This window comes from Amblyomma americanum, chromosome 3, assembly GCF_052857255.1.
Source record: "Amblyomma americanum isolate KBUSLIRL-KWMA chromosome 3, ASM5285725v1, whole genome shotgun sequence".
NCBI lineage: Eukaryota > Metazoa > Arthropoda > Arachnida > Ixodida > Ixodidae > Amblyomma > Amblyomma americanum.
The window spans coordinates 184,746,478-184,755,470 of record NC_135499.1 but is presented as its reverse complement, the minus strand read 5'-3'; positions in this window follow the sequence as shown (position 1 = coordinate 184,755,470).

Genomic DNA, 8,993 nt, shown 5'->3' with positions numbered 1-8,993 from the left:
ACTTTCACTTAACTTGGACACCTAATAAGTGGCTCAACTGCATGGAGATACTAATCATGGTGCTTGGGAGGATAATGGACTTTTCTTTGTTTTGATTAACTCTTGATAAGAGCACATGTTGAGAGGATCTCCGCCACTATGCCTATTTCGTTTGTTGCGCATTGAACTCTGGTGCACTGAATAAATTTCTTTAGCCCGAAACTCTAACCAACTTTTGACTATTCCTTCGCTCCCACCAGCACGACCTCTTCTTGGATTCTTTATTGTTAAGATTTCGTTGACTTCGCTCTTAAAACTTCGAAGTAAGGGGTTATATAAGTGCTTCTTTTGCTGAGGTGATATATTCGAAAGAAATCTGTAGTTGCCCCATTCAGCGAGAACACGTGTGCGTGTGTGTGTGTGTGTGTGTGTGTGTGTGTGTGTGTGTGTGTGTGTGTGTGTGTGTGTGTGTGTGTGTGTGTGTGTGTGTGTGTGTGTGTGTGTGTGTGTGTGTGTGTGTGTGTGTGTGCGTGCGTGCGTGCGTGCGTGCGTGCGTGCGTGCGTGCGTGCGTGCGTGCGTGCGTGCGTGTGTGTGTGTGTGTGTGTGTGTGTGTGTGTGTGTGTGTGTGTGTGTGTGTGTGTGTGTGTGCGCGTGCGTGCGTGTGTGTGTGTGTGTGTGTGCGCGCGCGTGCGTGTGTGTGTGTGTGTGCGTGTGTGTGTGCGCGTGCGTGCGTGTGTGTGTGCGCGTGCGTGTGTGCGCGTGCGTGTGTGTGTGCGCGTGCGTGTGTGTGCGCGTGCGTGTGTGCGCGTGCGTGTGCGCGCGTGTGTGCGTGCAGGCCGTGCGGCGGGTGAGCTTTCGCCTTCTCAAACGTGTCACACGTAAGCAGTTTTAAGTGTCTCTGCCGTCTTTTTTTTTTACATTCGCGCTTTAGTATACCGGGTACCGTGATCCGCTTCGTTTCTCTAGCTGCTGTCACGACGCGACATCTGCAAAATGCGACTAAGCCTGCTCATTTAATCCAAAGCTCAGAAAAATCATTTCTTTTTTCTGCAATCTGAACCACTGTCATATCTTTCTGCAACGCTAATAAATTGCACGTGGAAGCGATTCACAATTTATACTAGTGAGCAACCGTTAGGTTAACCTGTGATATTTGTATTTTAGGAAGTATCAACAGTTGCAACAAAAAGTGCCAAAAAACGGTGCAGCTTATTATATCGCCTGTCACCGGTGATCCGATGAGCGAATATGTGGCGTATACAAATCACCGCGAAACGAATGAAAGGCTTTGTGTCTCTCTTTTGTCGGGAATACGGGAACCGAAATGCAGAAACAGGCGCTTACAAAGACTCATAATGATAACATGCGTAGCACACACACAAAAAAAAGTAGGTAATAACCAGTATGTTCTTGGAATTCTCCTTGTCTTTTGTTGGCGTTGGAGGAGGTATGCGCAGGATCTAGCAAAGCCGTCGTGCTTTCCAGCTTGTCTGCCTGCTATTCGTCTTAGTCCGAGCCGTTCCCATACTGCGCCAAACTAAACATAAAGCAAAAATAAGAAAAATAAAGAAAAGCATCTCTTCACTCGGGAACTCCTGACATGCAGAAACTGCTCCTACGAACCGCCGGGTCATAAGAAGGGAAATTAATCAGTTGAAAGCCCGGACGTAAAATAACCCGCAAAGAGTAAATAAAGACAAACCAAAAGCAAGACAAGTGTCCGAGGTTCCTGTGGAACCATTAGAAGGGCTCTGGCTATACTTGCGCGTCCGCTCTGCTGCCTAATCGCCGTATGCTCGAAGAGAAGATTGACGCGACGCCTGCGATTGTGAAGAGAAGACACAACGTAAAAGAACTAACAGAAGAGACCCTTTCATGCGGCTACACGTGTGGAAGAGAACGGAAAAAGAGAAGAAAAAGCCGACAGAGGGCCTCCTAAAGAGAAGAGGCAGGAAGCTAAACGCGTAAGGCCCTCGAAAAACCGGCCCCCATTTACGGGCATCGAGAAAAAAAATTGCGCAAGGCACGAAGGACAGTGGTGCAAGAAGGAACAAAGCCATCACTGACGTCCGCGGAGAAACGGAGAAACAAATCCTCGGCAGTGGGGCCATTAGTTGACTGATGAGGCGCCCTAAACCTCGCCAAGGTGAACCCTACAAGAAAGCAGTCATGACGCTGTGCTCAGCTAGTTGCTGGCTCACGCTAAAATGCCCCTATGCGCAGTGTGCAAAGGTGAAGGACGACGGAGTACTACATGACGATCGCTTTGCCCTCTGCGTTTTCTTCGCAGAGCGCTACGTTCGTTTTTGACGGCCGTCCTTCGCATTTATTACTGTGTTCGTTTCAGCAGTTGCAAGCAGTGAAAGCGTCCGCTCATTTGTATGTGCGTGTCTTGGAACCCTTCGTGCTTTGTATGGTTTCATTTAGATATTAGTAACAAGTGTATATTGCCTCGAATCTTTGTAGTGTTTGTTCATTCTTCAAAGCTGCCGCCACACCACTTTATCACTTTGTTTGTGGATGCATGACGCGACCACGTTTATCTCGATTGATCGCATCCCGGCGGAGCCGATTCTATCTTGTTCCAGAATGTTCTAGTAACTTTGCATGCTTTATCTCGAAAGTTAGCTATCAGTTTTAAATTGAGCACGGCCGAGAGCGGCGGACATTCTGTTCGATGACCGCCGAGCACGCTTGTTGCTTTCGCCCCCGCCGAGTCATTCAGTCCATTCTGGGCGCAGGTCAGCCCAATAAACAGTTTTCTTTTAGAAGAACTTTTGGCTGTCTTCCTCAATGTTTCGACTGCCGTCACCACTTCGTGACAACATGTAGCGAGGCTCTCGAGTGCACGTTCCCCTAATCATTTTATCATCTGATCATTTGTTGTTTATTCGGTGGCAGTATATGTGTGAGGATGAAAGCGAAGGCTGACGATACCTCCCATCCAAAAGGCTGTAAACTTGTCGAATTATTTCTTCGTTTTTGTTTATTTAGTTCGAGCCTGAGACACTGCTGTCTGTGAAGGATTTTAATTTATCAGACTGAATTTACTTTGGAAGTACAGAGTTTTCAGCCACAACATTGCGGAGTTCCTTAATTAGTTTTTTTAGGAGCCAGGCGGATGATAGAGATGATGAAAGGAAGCTCTTAAGGGCGGCAACATTAGCTTTTTCGAGACATGTAAATTCTTTTCACTACACGATCATAGAGGTACAAGGTGCTGGACGGTCTAACGAGGACACGGCCACTATAGGACACTCCGTTCTAAATTAAATGTTAGCGTAGTTATATATGGTGACCTCTCAGTTACGGGTCACGTCCGGTATTCAAGCCTCCTTTCATTAAAATAAGAAAAATATTCCGAGCACCCAACATAAAAAGAAACACTGTACGGTTTGGTGACAGAAAATATCAGCAGAACTGTAAATAACAAAAAGAACAGCCAGCATTCATGAAGGCGAAAATATGGTTTTGGACTTTCCCACTCTGCGCGACTCCAATCCCATGAAATAACTACGAGCATTCACGCATGATTGTGCAAATATTCTCAAGTCAAACTAAGGTCTAGGCGATCAACATCACTGCGTGTCGTCTCGTTGCGCGTATCGTACAGTCAACGTGCCAAAAATAGCGGACGCGGGAAAGAATACTCTATAATTGGCGAATCAGCAGAGCGAGAGAGAAAGGGAAAGAAAAACAAGCAGGCTAACCTCAAAGATAGTCCGGTAGGCTACCTATCTGCGGTTCGCCTCTTCAAGCAGTATAATAACGCTGGTTGCAATATCTTGCTTGACGTCATTTTCGGAAAGTCTGGGCGTACAATTGGAAAAAATTATTGAATTGCACATATTCTCCGGAAAATTGGCTTATTTTATAAAATTTGAGGCCAGAACGACCCATACAGATGAAATTAATTGAACTGAAGCTTCAAAAAGGAAGCCAGCGGTGCCCTGGTGGACAGAAGAACGACGTTCTCTATCCGCGATTTACAGCATTTCTTTTTCAGATATCCCCATCCTTTTACAAATTACCACGGCAAAAATTCATGCCTATACTGAAGAGAAAGAATGAAAAAAAATCTTTTACTATCGCTCTTACTGCATATCGAATGAAGGCGGAAGACTGAGTCTTTTCTCAGTGTCACCATTTTGATGTGTAATGTACTGCACCGTAACTGTGAGCCTCGTGAATAACCTACGCGCATTCAGGCTGACTTTTCCGCAATCTGAACCTACCCTTTGGCAAAACCATCTTCTAAAGCTATGGTTGTTCACATTGACCCGTTAGTTGATGCGAGGGCCCTGAAAAACAGGATGCTTGCTAGCAGCTAAGCGCTCCGGCGGGATTAACTAACAGGCTGATTAAGCTTCGTTGGACCACTCTTTCAGCTAGATTGCAGAGAAATAGCCGCAGATGCTGTGGACATCCGCAAGAGAATATGGTAGAAACTGTATTCTGCTGTCACAACAGGTTCTAGAAACAGCACGAAGCGAGACTACTGAACAGAAGAAAATGTACAATAAAGCACCGTTATGTATACTAGCTCTAATTGAATGCTCGAGAGCTCGTCTTGATTGTTTCACGCCCCAGGTTCGTTGTGTGCCTGCTGCCTACGGGACTTTTAGAAGAAATCTGCGCAGTGGCGACAAAGAACGACTGCTTTCGCAAGAGCACTCCGCGCCTTTTGGTTCATGGCCATCCGCTCAGTATTGAGGCCGCAGAGAATCTTCCTCAGAAAAACTGCATTTACGCCTGCTTGCTCCATGTTTCTTTCCCGTTTTATTGCTTCGACCGAAAGGAACTGCTAAAAACACGCGAAGATTTCTTTGAACACTGCCGGCAGGTGTTAAAAGGTTCCAAGAGCGTCACGCAAGAGGGCGGTGAATTATAAGAAATTAAGAGCAGGTAGTGGTTACAGCTTGTCTCGTGTGTTTCTGTGTTTCTTCTTTCTTGTCCCGTCCTTTTTGCGCAGTTATTCATTGTTTCGATGATGTCGTACCAACTAGCCCCTCACCGCACTCTTCTAGTGGTTACAGACCATTATTAGCGAAATTTTCTTAATTTTCAAAAGACTGCCCCAGGTTTCAGTGCGAAATTTTGACTAGCGTAAGGCAGCCTGACAGTAAATGGGGCCAGGCAGCAAAAAAAAGTGTTTAACTATCAGTGTCGGATTGGATTTGAGAATTCCAAACTAACCGCCAACAATTTGTTTATGCGAACTGACATTCATCCCCGGTGCCCCTTTTCTTTTCTGGTGTGCCTCAAGAAACTATTCTTGGTCCTCTACTTTTCGTTATTTATATTAATGATCTGCCCAATAACATCTCGTCTGAAATTCGCCTGATTGCCAATGATTGTGTCTTATATCGCACAATAACAAATTGCGTATATGTTTCCAGCTCATAAGAAAATCTTAACAGAGTACTAGAATCGTGTGACACATGGCTCATGGCGCTCAATGCAAGTAAAACTTCCCTGTTGTCCTTATCGTCGGCGTAACTACGTAGTTCCTACTTATTTTAATAATTATAATATCCTCACCCTTACTGACTCCTGCGAATTACCTAGGCGTTCATATATCGAATGATCTAACTTGTCAAATCATGTAACAGCGTCATCAACTCGGCTAACCGTGTTTTAGGCTATCTACGTCGCATTCTATCGCTTTCCCCACCTTCTGTTAAACTGCTCCTCCGAATAACGCGATTATCAGACCACTCTACCCGCAGTACGCACTGCAACGCTGTGTACCACCCCCCCCCCCCCACGCGCACGCACTGTTACCTACCAGAATTCATTTTTGTCCTCACTGCCAGCGACTGGAATAACCTGCCAAAACATATCGCCACCATCAGTGACCTGTCACGTTTCAAGTCGGCAATCGAAGCCCATCAAGCAAGCCTTCTCTCCTAACGTTTTTGCCATGTTATGCCCACCTTTCATGTGATGCTCCGACACGGGACCTTTTCAGTATAATAATAATAATAATAATAATAATAATAATAATAATAATAATAATAATAATAATAATAATAATAATAATAATAATAATAATAATAATAATAATTCATTTTGTCACCGTCAATAGCAATACAGACGAGACAGGCCGGTCTAAGACTTTAGGTTGCTTGTAGGACCGTGCCTAAAAAAATACATAGTGACTGAAAAGCATGAATCATGAGTAAATAGACAAAGAAACAAAATCAAACAAAAAATTAAAAAGGCACACTAAACATTAGTAAGGTGATTCTATTCCAAACAAAACTGAAAGAGAGCATAAAGACGCAAAATCTAACAAGACGGAACAGATTGCACTAATCCTGAAACTAACTTTACCATTGATTCTTCAATAATTCTCCCAGCTTTCCTCTAGAACTACCCGCTAAGATTTCATCCGGCAGTTTGTTAATAGTAGCCCGAACATAAGCGCAACGCCTGGCCGTACCATACATCGTGTTTGAACGAGCAGCAATGCAACGGCTATGATTTCTAAGTTGTCTCGTCGAAGTAGATTCCTATTTAAGTTCACTGTACCAAGAATGCTCTAGGACAACTGTATCAATGATTTACGATTTGAAGTTTGGGATCTCTAGTACACGAACGATATTTTCAGCTGACGAAATGGGTGTATTACAAGCAACGTTTTGAAGAATATTCTTTAAAATGCTGTTCATCCTGCATACCCAACGATCCGAGCAAAAGGCAAAGATAGTAATACCATATCTAAACACACTATATGCCAAAGCATTTACAATCGTTTTTTTTTTACAGACAAAGGCACAAAAATTTTGATGTTAAACAACAACCATGCCACTAACCTCAAATTAGAACAAACATTGGATAAGTGGTGATGCCTGGTTAAGCTACTGTCTAAAGACACTCCTAGATATTTAACAGCTTCCACATACTCACTAGGTGAACATTTACAAGAAAGGCAGTTTTAAATATGTAAGAAAATAGGGATAAAAACAATTGTTTTTAATGGAGCAATTCCATTGTTGACAGCAATTCGATTTTCAGCAAACCTGCGCATTACATTCAAAAATGTAATTTTGCAACAAACCAGAGGCCATTTTGTAGAAAAGATGTTTTGCTGGTAACACTGTGTCATCAGCATATTAGACCACTAAACATTCGGAAATGGCCAAAGGAAAGTTATTGACAAAAATATTAAACAACAATGGAGATAAAATTGACCCCTGAGGTACACCCGCATTCAGCGGCAGCTTACTACTGAAAACGCCCTTATCATCGGTAGCGACAAGTGACAACGATTGTGGAGATAGTTTTCGAGAATGTGGTACAAAGGCCCACGGAAACCTGACAAATGCACCTTGCTTAAGATTTGATGGTTCAGGGAGTCTAATGTTTTCGCTACATCTAAGAAGAGAGCACATAAGAAACGATTCTGATCAGACGCTGGAAACAATTCATCCGAAAATTCCTCAAGAAGGGCAACATATCCACGCCCAGAGACAAAACCTAAGTGGTGATAATTCAGGACAGAGAATTTGTTAAGAAAATAGGACATAGAGTAGAAAAGAATTTCTTCCAAGACCTGGAAATTAGAGGTAAAACAGAAATTGGCCTGTAGTTTTCAATTTTATTTTTATGTCCTGATTTGTGTAGGGGTAAAACAACTGCAGTTTTCAGGCGTTCAGGATTTTCATTACCCTCCAAAGAAACGTTCAGTATGCAAAGGAGAATATCTGACAGAGCATTAAAGTTCATTCCAGGGATGTGTAATGGTATTCCATCATATCCAGTAGGCTTGTTAGGGCGGAAACTGAAAGGAATCCCTTCCAATTCACATCTCAAGATTCTAGGAAGAAAACCTGATGCAAGTATGAATTGCATTAACGAACTAGAGCTAATAGTTGGAGTAACAGCCCTTCGCGAAGCTCTTAGCAAATGCCAGTTGAAAGCATCTGCTACAGCTGGTGGAGGCTGACGAAAAGAATTGAAAACAGAACATTTATTAGAATTCATACCTGTGAGATAATTTACCAAAGACCAAGTTTTGCTCACATATTTTAACATCGCTGGAATTTAGAAAAAAGTAACGGCGCTGAGCGCCGCGCAAAAGGGCGACAACCTTGTTTCATGCTGACTTGTATTCTAAACGCAGAGCTAGGTTTCTCGGACTTCTTTTGCACCGTTTCCACAAACTATCTCTATACGAAATTCACCCAAGAATTTCCGGCCTCATCCAAAAGTGAGCCTTTCTGACTGTTTTAATTACCAACCGAGTGCATTTTAGTTCAGTTTTTGAGCTGGATACAAAACTTTTCATTGACTTTATTAATTTTATTTATCATGACTCTTCATTTATGGCCTCATAATTACCCTGCTCATATATAAAAATCTTTCTTGGGCAATTCTTGACCATCTCTAACTTTTTGCATACTATTGTTGCACATATGACCTCATGATCGCTTATTCCTGGTGCTGCCATAACTGATTCCACCAAATCATCACTGTTACTAAACAACAAATCGAATGTATTTCCTCCAGCTGAGCCATAACGTGTTGGGAAATTAACAAACTGAACGAGTTCATTGTTCTGTACTAGCTCACAGAAGCCAGACTGGAGGGCCGAGCCGCTTGCTGCCACAGGACCGCGGTCACACCATACAATTTCAGGCATGTTAAAGTCACCCCCAAGTAGAATGGTTTCCGACGACAAGGCTGACAGTGATTGTGAAAGGATACGAAATGGCTCTATGCTTGTTGACGACGGTGGCCTGTAAAACGATCCCACCACAAGGCTCTTACCGCGAGACAGCAATATTCTACAAAAGACATTCTGAAGAAACGTCACGGGGTTGTAACGGCGCACTTCGTATTTTGTTATGCACAAGGATGAACATTCCTCCTTCCTGCCGATTGCGGTCTTTCCGATAAGCTAAATATTCGCATGGAAACATGTCACAATCCGATATGCGAGGCTCTCAGCAAGATTCAGTGCCGACCACAATATCAGGTTGCGAAATGCGCAGAAGGCTCGCAAAAT